The following is a 17,162-nucleotide window of genomic DNA, read 5'->3' on the forward strand; positions in this document are numbered from 1 at the left end:
ATTCTCTCCAGATTCAGATAACCAGAACGATCAGGATTCAAGTTCTATAAATAGGGAAGTAAGTCAAATCCTAAAGGGGACGACAAATCTCTACTCTTTGCTATGCTCACAACACTCTACACTTTATACTCAACTACTCTGATTCTGACTTAAGCATCGGAGCCTGTGTGGCAAGAGTCACACCGGTCTTTAATGCTATTCTGTTTTGCAGGTCCGACCTTTAGTGTTATGCTGTTTTGCTGGTCTCGTCAATCCCTTTTATTCTAGAAGATTGGTGCGAATTTGGCAGAATCCCAGAAGGCCAAATTTCTGCATCAACAATTGGCGCCGTCTGTGGGAACGACTAAAATCTAAAAGTCAAGACGAATTGACCGAAACTGCTTAGTTCCAAGGAGATCTCGGGAGAAACGAATCGACATGTATTCTAGAGGCAGACCACAACTTTCTAACGACGAATGCCATACGACTCGGGGGCTTCCCCTACCTGAGGTAGTCGAGGAAAAAACAAATCAATAAGTTATGAGACATGACCCAGAACGAAGGAATCAACAAATCCCAGAAAAGAAAAAGCAACCGATTAACATACAAAGTTTCTACTTCAGACGACGGTAAGTTTGCTGTGTAATTCTAGTTGTTTATGATTACAAGAGTTTAGGTTTAATTTTATGGTAACCGCATATTTAGTAGATCGCATAATTTAGGACTGGTTTTTTGATAACTACATGTTGATATTATGTTTCCAAAGATACTTACTCGTTTGTGATTTAAAAAAGTTCATAGCATCTGAAATTTAATTAATTACTTATTACTTGAACAATTATCTTTTTATATATTATGAATAAAACTTTTGGCATCTAAAATATAATTACATAATATTTACTACTTGAGTGTTTATCTTTTACTCTAAATGAAAACCTCTCAACTTGGGGCATGGGTAAGTAAATCAACAACTGGTCAAGGAACTCGAACAGGGAAAAACCTAGAAGCAGGCCAATAAGCTAAATGCCAATTAGTGAAACTAGGGAAAAGAATCCTGAGGTGCTAAAAAAGACATGCGTACAGGCCCAACAAGGTTAAAACAGAAAGCAGGCAAGCCTAACCAATCAATGAAACTCACAGGTAAAAAACCATGTGGCAAAAGCCAAAATAAGTTAGAAACCTGAGCGTGTTGATTTAACTTGGGGTAAAAATAGGCAGAAGCCAAATATGTTAGAAACCCAAGGGTGCCGACTAAACTTAGGGTATAAAAGCCATTGGCAAAAGCCAAATGGATTAGAAACTCGAGAGTAAACCTTGAGGTATAAAACATGGGCAAAAGCCAAAGAGGTTAGAAACTCAAAGGAAGTACCACTGGCCCTATTGAAAGTTAGATCCCAAGGCCAAAATCTAACGGTTAAAACTAACCGTATAGCAGTGCCTAAGAGACTTGATTGCAGCCAACTACAACAAAAGAGAATGGGGGCTATGACAGCCATCCCATAAAACGACAACCGACAACAACAAAAGGGTGTTGACTGGACTCAGTGTATAAAACTATTGGCAAAAGCCAAGTAGGTTGGAAACTCAGTAGTAAACCAAGAGATTTGACTACAGCCAACTACGACAAAAGGGTATCGACTGGACTCAGGACCATTGGCAAAAGCCAAGTAGGTTGGAAACCCAAGAGTAAACAAAGAGACTTGACTACAGCCAACTACGACAAAAGGGTATGAAGGCTATAACAGGCCAGCCCATAAAAACGACAACTGATCACGACAAATACTCTCAACACTAAGGGACTCGATTGCAGCCAACCACAACTAAAGAAAATGGGACTATGACAGTCAGCCCATAAAAAGTGACAGCTGACAACGACAAGTACTCTCAATGCTAAAAGACTTGATGGAAAGCCAACTACAACAAAAGAGAATGGGGGCTAGGAAAGTCAGCATAATTAAAATGACAATCAACAACGACCAAAAAAAGGCTATTCCACAAAAATAGTCAACCCATGAACGACAAAATACTGTCAAAGCAGAACTTTGACAATCTTCAACTTCTAGAGTTGTGATGGATGAGAAAATCCCTATTTTCTACAATTGAAATTCCCTTTATTTAAGGAATTCAAAAGGGAGATATCTTCATGATATGATTGAGGAGAAGATATCCCTATATTCAAAAGAAGAAGATATTCTGATTGCCTCAAGATTCTTCCCAGATTCAGATAACCAGATTTCCTAGATGTATCAGGGATTCGAATTCCACAATCCCTGGAACGATCAAGATTCAACTTCTATAAATAGGGAAGTAAGTCAAACTCTAAAAGAGGCGACAAATCTCTACTCTTTGCTATGCTCACAACACTTCACACTTTATACTCAACTACTCTGATTCTGACTTAAGCATCAGAGTCTGTGTGGCAAGAGACACACCGATCTTTAATGCTATTCTGTTTTGCAGGTCTCGTCGATCCCTTTATTCTAGAAGATTTGTGCGAATTTAGCGGAATCTCAGAGGCCAAATTTTTGCATCAACAAAACTTGTAATTTATTGGTCTTAATTAGAAAGGAAATATGGTGAGACTAATGGTCAAGGCTGGAGTAAATATATGGCCATTATTGTTGATTAATTTACCATACAATCTCAAAAAAGGAAGATACCAATCATAAGGAACGCAAGTTTGTTCCTTAGTGAGTGAAAGGACACCTTAGATAAAGGCTTGGTAAAGATGTCAGCAAGTTGATCATATGTTGGTACATATCAAATAATTAGGAACCAAGAGCAACTTTTGATAATCTTATTCAATATGTTTTGTTGTGGCATGAATTAGAGGATTAATAATAGACATATGCAACAAAATAATTGGGGAGTTTTAAGCAAAGGAATGTGCATATCTCTTAGTAAAAAGTCGTCCCAACTTCTGATCTCTTGGTTGTGTAAACAAACCAAGAATCACTGCCATCTCCGCCAACGAACAGCAGCAGCATAATGGGAGATGCACCAAGTCAATCAAATTACAGTAATATTAGGAAAATTGGAGCCAGTTAATTCCCTCCTTATTTGGCCTTTATAGTTTTAATTTTTCCTCATAAATGACTGATTCTCTTTCTAAAAGTGTGCACTAATTTTGTGCCTTTTAAAATCAATACCGTTGGACCTCTGTATAGAAGGAAATTATCAATCTTTCAAGATTTTGGTAAATTTCCATCCTTGCTTTCAACCGTGTGTAATATAGAAAGGTCTTGAGCAACCTTTGCTTAGACAATCTTTTCTGTAACATTTTGTAAATTCAATAACAGAGGAATTCTTCACTTTTCTATCAAAGGGCTCCAAACTTTTTAGGTTGGAGGTATATGCCAATTATCGTTGAGCTATGCTCGCTTTGACGATAGAAAATAATTCTGGATATCTTTTATAGCATTTATTGAATCTTTTATAACATTTATAATATGTTTATAGTCGTATTCATTTTTTAAATCCTATTGCCAAATAGAAGTCAAATAAATATATGATCCTCTAAATAAAAACAATCAAAATTCGTCTTTACTTGAATAAATAATCAATACATAATTCACACTGCTGTAAAAGAATAGTGTTGATGCGTGGATTATACTCTTCCGGTTCCTCCCGAGATTCGCACCAAGCTTGATTATCAGAGACTCGAAGACCTGTTCGGCTAGACCGGTGTGACACTTGTCACTCGGGCTCCGATGCCTAAGTTAGCAAAGGGGAGCAGTAGAGTCATAGAATTCAAGGGTCGAATTCGACTTACCCTAGTGTTAGGCTGCATAGCCTATTTATAATAGTTTGGAGAGTTCTAGAGCCTTCTAGGTGAGTCTAGATAACCGGTGTAAGGCCAAAGGCATCGTGGGCAACAGAAGAGGGAGGATGTCGGGCTCGGCGGTTCAGGTCGGCTCGACGGCTCTGCTCGGCCCGGCTTGGTTTGGTCGGTCATCTCGTCGATTCTCTTATGTTCCCTTGGTTGGTTTGTTTGTCGTTTTCCTTCCTATAACAAATAAGTACAGTAATGAATATCTATATAACTTGGTAAATGATACAAAACATGAACTTTATGAGTCTACCATCCCTTCATTACAAAATATGTTGTTCAAGGTGTTTTTTTGTTCGTGTTCTTAAGACGACATTCTATTTTGATGTGAAGTAATTCTTTCTTAAACCTACAAAAAGTTAGGAAAGAAATAAATATAAATATAAAATCATTCAAATAAAAATCTAATTTAAGAATACATAATTTTAGTTAATAATAAATAATTAAGTATACACGTAACTTTGACAATAGACCATTGACCTTCAACAACTACCTCTCATGTACCACACCAATCTAGCAACTATGTAGCGTTAGAAAGTTGTTCACTTTTATGAACCTAAACTAGAAGAATTAAAAAAAGCATATACATGCTAAATAATAAGAAATCATGAACCTACAATAATTCTACTGGTACTTGCATACTTGAAATCTGAGGATGTGAGACATCAAAGACCTCATTTAAGACATTTGTTCCTCCATCTTTTCATATATTCTTCTTCAAGTTTCTCTTAATTGTATTCTCTTTGAGCCAATATATTGACAACCTTGAGAAAGCAACTCCAAATTCAAGTACTCAGATATGGCCACAATAAGGCCCAACTTTACTTATTGCATAGCTGACTACATTAGTTGAAGAAGTGTTTATTCCTTCATTGTCAATTTGTTCAATATGCTCATAGTATTATGTCAATTAGCAAAGAAGGGAAAAAAAATCTAAACAAGTATATTAAAATTGTTAACTTCCACCCTCCCAACAAGAATAAGAAACGACAGAAAAAGAGCAGCAACTACAAGAATATTTTGAATATATAAGTACTTAAAGGGAGAAACATAAAAGAATCAAAAATAAAATTTACAGCCTGTTACAAGAATTTTATACTGTCACAAGGATATAATGAAGAATTATGAAGTAAAATGCATTTTCACATTGTTGGCATAAAATTGTGGAGTCAAAAACAAGTGGGCAAAAAATTGGAGAAGGCCCATTAGCTAATGTTGCCCTTATTTCAAGATATATATATGGAGTTTCTTTGGTTTTAAACCTAATCGTGGAAATTGAATCTTTTGGTGTTGGTGCAAAAAAGTGAGTGTGGCGGCTATAGTGTGTTGGCGCACAAAATCAAAGGTAGTTCTTTGGCAGAGCAAAGTTCAAGATTCTGGGTTGTAGTGCATCGTCGGCAACTAAATCTCGTGAGTATTGTGAGGTTTTTCATTTTTGTATTTCCTAGGATCGTATTGTTGTAGTTCCTAGAAGCTAGGTGGCTTTTGTCGAGGCCTCTAGATTTGAAAGATTTTTATTGCCTATTGTATTTATCCCAATATCATAGTAGAACTCGTTGTCGTGGAAGACTAGACGTAGCCCATAGTTGGGTGAACCAGTATAAATTGCTTGTGTCGTTTCTGTGCTTTTCTCTATATCTCTTATTATTGTGTGTGGCTTAGTTTTCATGGACGAACTGTGGAAGAGAAAAATATTATTGGTAAGTAAATTTTCTCAACAGTGGTATCAGAGCGCAGATTGCAGAATCATGGGATCCAGTGGAACGTCACATCATTACTTCAAGGCAGTTTTGAGATTTGACGGGAAAAATTTTGGGTTTTGGAAAATGCAAGTGACAGACCTTCTTACATACAAGAAGACACACAAAACCTTGAAGGAACGACAAGATGGGATGACAGACAAGGAATGGAGCAACAAGGTTGAATGTTTTTACTGCCATAAAAGGGCCACTTCAAGAAACACTACAGGGAGCTTAAAGAGGATCAAATGAGGACACTCTAAATTACGTGTCAGCAGATGTGTTAGCTTGTATTGAAGGTAACACAACACCTGTAGACCGATCATCAGAGTGGGTAGTGGACAGTACAGCTTCGGTTGATGTATCTTTAGACAGGAGCTGGTTCACGTCCTTTACTGCAGGAAATCATGGCACGGTGAGGATAGCAAATAGGAGACTCTCCAAGATCAGAGGACTTGGGGATGTACGTCTGAGGACTGACAGTGGGATCGAGTTAGTTTTGCATGGTGTCAGGTATGTACCTAGTTTCAGGATGAATTTGATCAGCGAGGAAACTGGATGACGAAGGCTACAGAAGTGAGTTTGCAAAGAATAGATGAAAACTCACAAGGGGATCCGAGGTAATGGTTGTTGGCCATAGAAAAGCTTCAGTGTATGTGTTAAGGTTTGGCGTTGCCAGAGGATCAGAGACAAGTTATGCACAGGGCTGCAGATAGTTCAGGGGGAGACTTGAAAGAACTAGCAGCATTGACAATCAAGATAGATCAGGAGAATCTGCCATCAGTTCAAGTACAACAGCTGGGAAGTAGATGAAAGGGAAAGGGAACAACTCAGTGAGATGTTCAACAGACTGTTAGTTTCGAGCCCCAGTTGTCAGACGGATTAACGAGCTGATGAAGTCGCGTAGGCGAAAAGGTGCATTGAGAAAGACTATAGTTGGTGCCGAGGTCGATGGTGGTGTCTCTAGAGTGGCAACAGACTTGAGTGGGAGTGCAAGTCATCAGATGGAAAATCTTTCTTCATAAGTCATTGGGTGCGAGTCAAGAAGGAAGTGTTGGTGACCACTTAGTTCGAGTGGGAGCACGTGATTGTATCTCTAACATCTGGGAGACAAGACCACGTAGGATTGCTCAGTCTCACGGCAATCACAAATGAAGCCTTGGTTGGTGCTAAGAAGATACTAGAAACTGTCGGTGCAGTGGGAGTTAAGCCTTGGTTGGTGCCAAGAAAACGTCGTTCAATTGGAACCTGTTGGTGCAGTCAGAACTGAGTCATGGGGTCACTGTTGTTGCAGTGGGAGGCGAGATTGTTGTTTTGTCTCCAAGTGGGAGATTGTTGGGATAAAATTGTGGAGTAAAAAACGAGTGGGCCAAAAGTTGGAGAAGACCCATTAGCTAATGTTGCCCTTATTTCAAGATATATATATGGAGTTTATTTGGTTTTAAACCTAGTTGTGGAAATTCAATCTTTTGGTGTTGGTGCACAAAAGTGAGTGTGGCGGCTAGAGTGTGTTGGCGCACAAAATCAAAGGCAGTTCTTTGGCAAAGTAGTACAGAGTTCGAGATCCCGGATTGTAATGCATCGTCGGCAACTAAATCTCTGAGTATTGTGAGGTGTTTCATTCTTGTATTTCCTAGAATTGTATTGTTGTTGTTTCTAGAAGCTATATGGCTTTTGTTGAAGCCTCTAGATTTGAGAGATTTGTATTGCCCATTGTATTTATCGCAATATCATAGTAGAACCCGTTGTTGCGGAAGACTTAACGTAGTCCATAATTGGGTGAACCAATATAAATTACTTATGTCATTGTTGTGCTTTTCTCTATATTTCTTATTATTGTGTGTGGCTTGGTTTTCAATGACGAACTGTGGAGGGGGAAAATATTATTGGTAAGTAAATTTTTCCAGAGACGCATACTTGAAAATACAAGCTAGTCTATTGTAATAGTTGAAATTAAGGACCTGCAAGAGTTGATAATCATCAAATTGGAATGGATTATTCGACAAAATGAGGTTATATATGCCATAAAATGACCTTGACTGACAAAGCAATCACATAGTGAAAATTCTCAATTCATTGAAAAAGTTCTATTTGCTCTCGGTAGCCATCGGCTTCCTTCTTCTAAAACATGCTGATTTAGTACTTATTCTCATTAATGCTTTTATTGGTAGTAAAAAATAAAAGGAAGGCGACATTAAAGCATATGCTGATAGACTTCTACTTAGAAGTTCAGTTTAATAGTTTGACCCTAAACTATTGCCAACATTGTGTTATGATAGTGTATTTTATAAGCCACATTTCATGATATTTAGGTGGAAATTATTTGGCAATTTTCGGTTGTTCATGAAATATTTACGTACCTAACTTATATTTTTACAGGATTGAGCCATTAGAAAGAATTGGAGCATAAGTGATCAATTGAGAGGAAAATTAGAGTCAAAGGGAAGCTTAATTCAACCAAAGCAGTGTCACAGTGCCATCACTTAACGCCATGGCGCTTACAGGTCAGAGATGGGAACAAAAATCCGAAGAAACAGCACCATCACACAGTGCGTGCAGATAAAACTTGGGGACTTTTTCTGTGATATGACAGGACCGCAGCATTGTCTTGTAGCACCATGGTGCTACGACCTTTGTAGCAAGCAATTTTATTGACCTGTACACTTGCGGTAAGCAGTTTTTGCAACATGTTACCTTCAAATTTTGTGAAATGAAAGTTCTATAAGATTAATAATTAGAATCTTTTAAGATTATGGCCAACAATTGTGTTAGTGCTAGTAATAAAATAAATAATTATCTTTAGTTTTTGTGGAAAAGAACTTTACCCACTAAATTTCATTCTCTCTTATTCTTTTTGGTTTAACCAAAAATTATGTTGTTCAATAAAAATAAGTAATACTAAATTATGCAGTTAAGACATAAAAACTGGAATAATTATAAGGAAAATATGGAAACCGATGCACTTAGCATAAGTTCAATGGAGAAGTATGAGTAAGCAACGGGATGCAATATAAAGGAATAGCGAATGTTGAAGGTAGGAGAGGTTTCAGAGTGGTTAGAATTGCCACAAGTAGAGTGCGAAAATGATCCCAATCGCTTAGATATTAAAAAGAATGTCAGATATGAACAGGAGCAATGAAGCAAATTCAAGAGAAAAAAATATTCTAGTTTTAGAAAGCAAAGTGGATTAGAGGTAATGAGATTGAAGAGATTACCAAAGTGGATTAGAGATAATGAGATTGAAGAGATTACCATCAATATTGGATTACTAATTTAGGGTGTTTTTGTGTTAAGGATCCCACATTGAAAAGAGAAGGAACTAATAAGGGTTTATAATAGACATGAACTACTCTGCTCATTCCCAATTGGTTTTGAGATGGAAGCCCATGAATATTAATATTTTGAATTGTTTCATAGTATTTGTTGGTTTTTTGTTGACTAGTTTATTTGTTTTTTGTTATTCTTTTTTTGTAGGAGCTAAGTTAAAGTAGTGAAGAGGAGAGCAAATAAAGAAGCAAAAGCGAGCCAAATTTCGTAGTGTTGGATGTCTAGGTGCCGAAATTGGCGAAAATGCATAATGGTCGGCGCCTAGATGTGGAAATGGGCACCTAGGCGCTACGAAGTTGAAACAGCGATTTTACAAAACACACATTTGGGCGCAATTTAGGTTAAGAAATAAGATTATTGACTAGATCTAAATTAGTTCTCCCTGATTGCAAGGGATAGAGATATTCTTGCAAATTTTGTAGATCAAACCGGTTACATTGCAAATGATTAAGACTTCTGTGCAGCTTTGTAGCTTACCCAGTGAAGATCCAAATGCCCATGTCTCTAACTTTTTGGAGATATGTGACAGTTTTTTAAGTATATTTCAGTGATGGACGATGCCATCAGACTCTGGCTATTTCCATTTCTTTAAAGGATCGGGCTAAAAATTGGTTGAACTCCTTGCCGACAGAATCAATTGAAACTTGGAATGATTTGGCTCATAAGTTTGTAGCAAAGTTCTTCCCACCTGGCAAAACAACAAAGATAAAACTTGAGATTGGCAATTTTGCTCAACTTGAGGGAGAAGAGGCATGGGAAAAGTATAAGGAGTTATTGAGAAAATGTTCTCACCATGGGCTATCTAAATGGATGCAAATGCATAATTTCTATAATGGGTTGGCTAATGTGATGAGAACTACAGTTGATGTAGCATCAGGAGGGGCATTCATGGGTAAAACTAAAAGTGAAGCATATGAGTTGTTGGAAGAAATGACATTGAACAACTACCAATGGCATAGTAAGAGGTCAACTAAAAAAAGACCGATGAGAGTAAATGAGGTGGATGTTATAGCTATACTAATCTCGCAAGTTGCTTTACTTACCCAACAACTTCAATCAAGCTAGCTTGTGGTAAATGCTATTAAAAGACGACCTATCTTTTGTGAATATTGTCAAGGTAACGATCTAAGCGAAGATTGTCAAGGTTGACGACCCATCTTTTATGCAAGGCCAACATGAGCAAGTTCAATTTGTTGGAAATTTTAATCGTAAGCCAAATAACCCATATTCCAACACTTATAATCCAGGTTGACGCAATCATCCTAACTTGTCATGGAGGCAAAATCAGAGTTAGAACTCTCCTTCACCACCTGGATTTGAACAACTTGAAGAGACAATGATACAGTTGGAAAACACTATAACTCAGTTCATGGCCGAAACCAAGACCAATTCCAAAATCAAGCAGATTCTATTCGTAACTTAGAGGTACAAGTTGGTGAGTTGAACAATATGATGGTGGATAGGCTTCCAGGTAATTTACTGAGTACAAAAGAGATCAATCCAGTGGAATATTGTAAGGCAGTTACCTTGAGGAGTGGAAAGGAGTTGGCTTAACAAGAGCAAAAGAATAAGCCTACAAAAGAAGTTCAACAAACATATATTACACCAGAACTGTCCACTAAGCTAGCTGAGGACAATGCGACATCATAGTTAGCCACTTTGTTAGTCATTCTATTTCCTTAATGCCTCCCGAAAAACAAAAAGGATAAGTAGTTTACTAAATTTATTTTTAAGAAACTGTATATTAACATTCTGTTTGTAGACGTCCTTGCATAAATGCCATAGTATATGAAATTCATGAAGGACATAAGAAAGTTGGAGCATTGTGAAATGGTCTCACTCACAGAGGAGTGTAGTGCCGTACTACAAAGGAAACTTCCACCCAAACTGAAAGATCCAGAGAGTTTTTCTATTCCTTGTTCAATTGGTGATATTGTCTTTGAAAATGCTTTATGTAACTTAGGAGCTAGTATGAACTGAATTCCTTTATATGTTTTCAGGAAATTGAGACTTGGAGAGATGAGGCCGACCACAGTTTCATTACAATTGGTTGATATATCAATAAAGCACCCAAGAGGGATCATTGAGGATGTTCTGGTCAAAGTAGGGAAACTCATCTTTCTTGTGGACTTTCTAGTGTTGGATATGGAGGAAGATGAAAACATGGTTATTATTCTGGGAAGACCGTTCTTTGCATCAAGAAGGGCGAAGATTGATGTAGAGTTGGTAGAGTTGAAACTAAGAGTTCAAGATGAGTCAGTTATTTTCAAAGTCTTCAAAGATCCCGACCCTTATCGTAAGCCCACGAATTGCTCTTGCATCCTAGGGGTGAGATCACCATCATCCTCATCTTCTTCGAAGTCATATACATCATAATACTACTTTAACCCACCTTGAAGAGGAGAATAAAAGTCAAGCTAAGGACTATAAATCAAGAGCTATTGGGTGACAACCCAAATGTTTCTTTTGCAACTTTTATTTTTTATTTTTTATTTATAATTTTTTGTTTTATTTATTAACTACTTTACCTTTTGAAGGTAGGAAAGAGCACAAAACGAAAAAAGAGAAAGAAGAAGTCATCAAAGTTATTGCATCTTAAAAGTCACGCCACTCAAGGAAGTTTCAGTATCCCTTATCCTATTTTTATTTCATTATTTGCTTGTCATTGATGCATTTTCATACATTAAGGACAATGCATGCTTTAAGTTCGGGGGTGGTATGATCCTTGTTGAGTTGTGATAGACAATGATAGTGAATATAGTGATTACAGTTTTTGCTCTTATAAAATAAATGGTAAATTATTTTCAACTATGTTGAATTTGTTGATTGCGTAGTTGGTTTGACTTTATTTTTTGGTCTTTTTACAATCTTATTGAGCACACAATTCTTAGTACCTTGTTTTTTTTTCTCTCAATGTTTAAAGGTAGCGCTTAGCAAGTTAATTGTCCATGAAAAGCATGCTAAATCTTTATTAACTCATCATTCAAGTGTATCTCGTTAGTACCTCATGTCTATGATGATATTAAGGAATTGTGAACTTTAGCATTTATTGTTTGCATAATCTGTGAGTCATTTGACAATGTGTTTGTTTAATAAGTTTTTTTTGCTCATCTGGCCTAAACATAAACTTTTAAAACATTATATGAAAAGTCCTTGTCCTAGTTGTCCAACCTTTTCTCTACTTTAAAAATATATTTTCCCAGTGAGCATACTGTTTCATATTGTATTTTGCTTTTTTTTTTATAGAAATAACATGCTTATTTTACTTTTTAGAAAGAAAATGTTATTTAGAAATAAAAAAAAATTTTGTTTGCATCTCTGTACATCCTTTACTTGAGAGAAAATAAGAGATGGAAAAAGATTAGCAAAACTAAGTAAGGAGAAAGAAAAGAGCGAAAAGAAAATGGGGAGGAAAGAAAATGCAATTATATTTTCGAGTATCACTTATAAACACTTCGCTAGCAATAGGCTATGAGTGTGTTTTTAGCTATCTCAATAGTAATCTATTGAAACTTCGTGCAACTCATTGCCGATATATTATGATTGGTCAATTACTTAGAGATCTTTATAAAGTGACTGTAGTGGAGGACGGAGAAAGTGTGTCTTGAGCTGCACGGCTAGTAGCCAGTCCATGAGTCACCTACGTGTAAAAATTGTTGAAACAGAAGGAAGTGTGCAGATTTTTTAGTGCTTGAAAAGTTTTTGAGTGAGAAAAAAGATTGGATTTATAAAACTCTTTATCATTTAAACATAATTGGCTTATGGTGACTTGGCTTGTAAGAATGATATATACTGAAGTTTTGATTTCTTTCTTGAGACGACATATATGAGCGAATTCTTGTCTATCCTATAATTGGGATGTTATGTAGTATTTTTCGTGTTGCTTGTGAATGATAAATGGTTAAGTTTGCTTGTGCGTTTTTTGTGATGAGAGATGATAATTTATGAAGAATTGTGGGCACAAACCTATATAGGGCCAAAAATAGAGACAAATTAGCATGTCGGTTAAACATTCTTTGCATTGGCTTGAGCTTAGTTTCATTTTATTTTGTAAGTAAGAAAGTGTTGTTTTGAAGCTTGAGCATATTTATCTTCAATGATATTTTGGCGGCAGGTTTAAATCTCCATTGCATGTCTTTGCTCGAGAACGAGCAAAATGATAAGTTTGGGGTATTTTGATGAGTCAATTTTGGGATTAGCAAGTTAGGGTGATTTTGAGTTATTTCATAGTTTTATGTAGGTTTTTCGTTGGATACTTTATTTGTTTTTTGTTATTCTTTCTTTTGTAGGAGCTGAGGTAACGAAGTAGAGAGAAGAACAAATAAAGAAGCAAAAAGTGAGCAAAATTCTAGCGCGTTGGGCACCTAGGCATCGAAAATTGGCAAAAAATGTTGAATGGTTTGCGCCTACATGCCGAAATGGGCACCTAGGCGCTACGAAGTTGAAACAATGATTTTACAAAGTATGCGTTTGGGTGCCTAGGCGCCGCAAACAGATTTTGGGTTTTAAGTTTAATTTTACTCTAGCCACAAAGGAGAGAAAGGAAGAGGATTTTAGATGAAAAGTCATTTTTTTTTAGAGAGAAAAAGTTGGGATTTAGGAAGAACTGAAGGAACGCAAAAAGGAGGCTCCAGATATCACTGGATTTGATGTAGCCATTATCAAACTTTAGTTTCTATGTTTTTTATTGAACTTGTTGGTTGTAAGAACCTTTTTCATTCTTAATGCATTTTTTGGATTTAGTCGTTCTTTACATTGATTTCTTGTCATAAATTTAGGTTGAGAATCAAGATTATTGGCTAGATCTGAATTAGTTCTCCCCGGTTAAAGCAAGGGATAGAGATATTTTGTAAATTTTGTGGCATCCTTGGGTTTTACTTGCACAATTATTTGAATAGTTGGAGTAGCCATAGAGATATAAATACTCTACTTTTTTATGAAAATCGTTATTGCTTGAGAGAGAATATCGAGTCGATAGGGTAAAGTCACCAACAACCTTGGTTTAGAATAGTTACAATTAAAGTTGTACAAGAGTTAAATGACGATATTGGCGAAGTCATGCTCTAGAATTTAATCCCCTTGATTTTAATCTTATATCTTGATACTTGTGTCGTTTTCTTGTTTTCATTGAATCAGTCTAGAATCATGTCTCTATTCATTCCATTTGATATTTCGGTGTTCAGATAAAATTGAACTAGAGAGTTTGGTAATTAATAATAATTCATTCTCTGTGGAAATGATACTTTATTCACTTTTATATTACTTGTGATAGTTCGTACACTTGCGGATTCAAATAACAAGAAATAACATTAAAGAACTGATGATCGAGATGGATCCCAACAGTTGTTACAAATGATAGTTGATGAATGGATAATTATTGAGGAAAAATCCACATCACACAGTTAGCTGCATATTTAACAACAAATGGAAAGTTTAAAATACAGCTTGGAATGTCAAAAACCAACCTAAAATGGAAAGTTTAAAGGACAGCTTGGAATGTCAAAAACTCCCTCAATATATCCAAAGCAGTTAGAAAACCATCGTTCCATAGTAGCCAAATCAATCCATATATGGAGTGCCATAGCAATTTTGGATAAAATACACTTTAGAACCTTTTAGATCTATTTTTCAAGGGTCAGGACCAAACTGTGACTTTTTGAAATTTAGAGACCAAATAGAAACATACCTTCAAACTCAGAGATCAAAAATGTATTTTACTCAATAATTTTTTATTGTATACAAAGAATTAATACCAAAAGATTCTTTTCAATTTTGGTCGACCAAAATTGAAGGACGTCCTTCAATACTAGGTATAACATAACAGTAGCCTTTTTGTTTTTGTTTTTAAAATATTTTTGTTAAAAACGTTAATGAAACAAACAAATACATTTTAGATAGGTAAATCATTAAAAAGAAGATTTAGAGTTATGAACAAGATCGTGTATCCTTGAGTTCTTAGAAAAACAAGATTTCGTTCCTATCACCAAATTACCCATATTTAGTACCTTAAAGTAGAAAAACCATATTAATTACATATACCAATAACTGAAAAACCTCCTAAGGAACTATTTAACTACAAAATTGAACTGCAAAACTTCGTAAGAAACAATTTAACTATGAAATTGAACAATCGCATAGCCTCTTAAGAAACCATTAACCATAAATGTTGTTGATGCTGAGATTTTGGCCTCCTTAGTTTTCGCCAAATATGCACCAAGCTTGATGATCACGGGACTGGATACCTGCAAAACTGAACAATCCTAAACTGATTTGACTTCAGTCACACGGCCTCCGATGCTTAAGTCAACGATGGGAGAACTACTTAGAAAAGTAATTAGGGTATATTTGCTTACCTCTACGATTAGTAGTTCTATTTATAAGAATTCTGTCTTCTAGAACTTTCTTGTTGAGCCCATCTAACTCGTTGTTGTTGGATCATAGTGACTCATGGACCGGCGTACCTCAACAATGGGAGAGGAGGGAAGGTGGGCCCGGCCAATGGGCCGAGCCCTACTTGGTGCCAAGCAGGGGTCAGGACCAAGCCCTGGTCGGCTCGGTCTTCTCTTTGTCGTTGCTTGGTTAGGCCTCTCCAGTCTGTAGAGGCCCATTTCTTTGATTGATTTCTATCTCATAACAGTTTTCCCCTACTCTCAAGATGATGCACTCTCCATTTGTCCGGATTCATCATTTGAGAGTATATCTGTAGATGTCGAAATGTCGGGATAAGGATTTAACCATTTTTGCCAAAATTGCTACTGTAGGTAAGCCAAGGGTTCTTCATAAAGAAAGTTGTCATTGACGATCATTGGTTTGAACAGTGTTTCAACAAGCCCGTGACCGACCCGTCCTCATCACACGGCGTGTAGTCCCATCTTTTGTCAAACCCATGGTGATAGGTCCGATCAATTAGTGACTCGTCACATCTCGGTCAGACCCATGATCAAGATGGTCTCAGATTTTCTTGTGACCGAACAGGTCTCCGCCTGAGGGTCTTTAACTAGTGGTTGTCATACCCGTGGGTGATAGGTCCCATCAATTAGTGACCCGTCACATCTCGGTCAGACCCATGACCGATATGTCTCGAATTTTCTTGTGACCGAGTAGGTCTCGACCTGACGGTCTTTAACCAGTGGTTCGAGGCATGCTCTTTTGATTCTAGGGCTATAAAAATCGATGACTTCCTTTTGAATCCTTGCTCATTTTCTTTGTCTGAGGTAATCTTCCTTACTCTCTCCTTTTTCTTCTTGTTTCTATGACGTCTGGTAACGGCTCGTATTTTGAATGGACTACTTCAGATGACGAGTTGTCATCAAACCCATCTTCTGAGACTGGGTCCTATCGACCTTCCTAGTTGGATAATTAGCCTCACTGCGAGGGAGCTACGCCGTCTTCGTGTGAAGTATCGCATCCCGAATTCTATTAGTCTCCGGCTTCCACGTCCCAGTAAAAGCATCGACGGGTCTTCCCCTGGGGAGGTCGTGTTTTATGCGACAATGTTCAAGTTCAATGTCCGTTTACCTCTTCCCTCATATCTCCAAAATTTTCTAGCCTTTAACCAAGTGGCTCATTCCCAAATTTTTCCTAATGGGTGGTCCACGTTAATCAGTTGCTTCATCTTGTGGTCTTACCTTGGGGGTGACCAGCCTTTGACCGGCCACCGCCACTTTCATGTCGCTTTACTATCTTAAACATAGCTCCGTTGACAATTTGCATTTCTATGTTAGCTCTTGAAATCAAGTCCAAAATATGGGCCCTTCTTCTCTAAAGAACTGGAAGGATGAATGGTTTTTTGTCGAAGGTGACTGGCTGGCTCATGATGACAATAGGTTGCATTTTCCTGTCCCGACGGAGTGTAGGTAGTTAGGCGAATAGATTCCCAAGCTCTATCGAGACTACTTTTCCTGTTGTTTTCTGAACATCCTTTTTCTTTTGTTGACAGTTCCTCGTAATTGCAAGCTTACCACTAAAGCGTTTCTACAATACCATCATCAAGTTACCAGACACTGAGTGGTGGGGTCCTGACATGGTGAAGGAGCAAAATCTGGTGGATTTTTGTTGGCACCTTCTCATTGGACTCCAGGTAATTGTCGGACTCTATTCATAATTTTGTATCCAAGTCGATTTTTCACCTTTGTGTTTCTTTTGTTGAGATGTCAAGGCGCGCTACTTCCCTATTTGAGTGGGAACGTCGGTGCAATGTTCGAAACTCTGGAGATGGATCAAGTCGAGCTTTCGATGTTGAAGTGACTGATTTAACAGAGGATGACCCCTATCTCAGCATCAAGCTT

Source organism: Momordica charantia (genome assembly GCF_013281855.1).
Source record: "Momordica charantia cultivar OHB3-1 chromosome 6 unlocalized genomic scaffold, Mcharantia_2.0 BLBB01000006.1, whole genome shotgun sequence".
In the NCBI taxonomy this organism is placed as follows: Eukaryota; Viridiplantae; Streptophyta; class Magnoliopsida; order Cucurbitales; family Cucurbitaceae; genus Momordica; species Momordica charantia.